Genomic DNA, 1665 nt, shown 5'->3' with positions numbered 1-1665 from the left:
TTTATGGTATCCCTGGATATACAGGATGCTTACCTACATGTTCCTATACCACTGTCCATCAGTGATATCCAAGGTTTGCTATCCTCCAAACAGCATTTTCAGTTATAGGCCTTACCCTTTGGGTTAGCCATAGTCCCCAGAGTATTTACCAGGAATATGGGAGCAATAACACCTTAGCTCCGCCAGCAGGGGTTAAGGTTTTTCCCATACCTAAACGATTTTTTTTCCTGGCACAGTCACAGTGATTGCTCTTTGTCATCGACAACAGCAATAACGTGTTTGCAGGGGCAAGTGACTCATAACTTGGGGAAAATTGTCTCCAGTTTCGTCACTTCGGGTGACTCACTTGGGGGCTGTACTGGATCAGGTCTGCAGAGAGTAATTTTTTACCTCGCAACAAGATATCCAGGGTTCACTATAGGATCAGGACTTGCCATACAGTCAAACGGTATCCATTCACGCAGCAATGTGGGTGATGGGTTTGATGGTATCTGCATTGACAGGAGGGAGTATGCACAATTCCACTATAGGTCTCTGCAGCGTCTGATTCTTACCTAATAGAATCTACAGTCACACCACACCAGATATGCCCAGATTTCATCGGATCATGGAAGATCAGCAGTGTGGGCCTGGTTGGTACCTGAAGGGACCAGCTGGGAATACAAGGTGTTGTAAGTATTAATGGATTGCATCAGACAATGAAGATGGACTATGGTACTTACGATAAAAGTAAGAAGGTTGTTAGCCTATTGGTTTCAGACATCCCAGCTGGACAAAGGGAAATCCTTTTTGATATCAGATTGGGAAGATTCTGACACTAGGATCAGTGTCAGGAAGATTGTGTTCCCAAAGAGCTGTCTACCGATAAAGGTTGAAAACCGGTGTAGGCACGGGACAGTCTTCAGGGAAAACCAGTCCAGTTCCGCTCAGACAATGCGACGGCAGTAGTGTACCTCAACATCAGGTAGGAACTCTCAGCCGAAAACTGTTGAAGAAGTTAAGTCACATATGGTTTTTCCTCTAATTACCCTATCACCCAGGGTGGTGAGAAAGTTTAAACAGGAAGACCAGCAGAGAATATATGCTCTACTTCTGCTCCCTCAACGTTCAGACCCACTAACGCAGGGTTATCACAGACATGTGGATTGACTGTCTTTGACAGCATGGCCATTAAAACCTCTATCCTGAGGTCAAGAGGATACTTTCAAACAGTGTTCAGAGCAAGGAAACCTTCCTTAGCTCGCATTTATCACCAAATATGGCAAGCCTATATTGATTAGGGCAGTGAAAGAAAATCTACAGCCACACCACACTGGATATGCCCAATCTCACCAGATCTTGGAAGCTATGCAGTGTTGGGCCTGGTGAGTACTTGGATGGGAAACATCTACGAATACCAGGTGCTGTAGGTGAATGGGACCCTAAATTTTTTTCAGAGTTCCAGAGTCTTAACATTCTTTCAGGCAGGAAGGGATGGCTTCCTTGAGAAACCAAGCGTCGGCATCAACTGTAAAGTTCCAAAAGTAAATGACCAACTTACACGATGTGCATACTTTTTCTCTGACGTCCTAAGTGGATGCTGGGGACTCCGTCAGGACCATGGGGAATAGCGCTCCGCAGGAGACAGGGCACAAAAGTAAAAGCTTTAGGATCAGGTGGTGTGCA

At 45.3% G+C, this 1665-nt stretch overlaps 1 pseudogene; it reads left to right on the top strand.

Moving 5' to 3' along the window:
• The first annotated feature begins 1294 nt into the window (after positions 1-1294).
• LOC134964288 (5S ribosomal RNA) lies at positions 1295-1412 on the top strand (annotated as a pseudogene).
• Positions 1413-1665: the final 253 nt, after the last annotated feature.

Source organism: Pseudophryne corroboree, chromosome 9, assembly GCF_028390025.1.
Source record: "Pseudophryne corroboree isolate aPseCor3 chromosome 9, aPseCor3.hap2, whole genome shotgun sequence".
Taxonomy (NCBI): Eukaryota; Metazoa; Chordata; class Amphibia; order Anura; family Myobatrachidae; genus Pseudophryne; species Pseudophryne corroboree.
The sequence above is the reverse complement of the archived record's forward strand: the minus strand, read 5'-3'. Positions and strand labels throughout refer to the sequence as shown.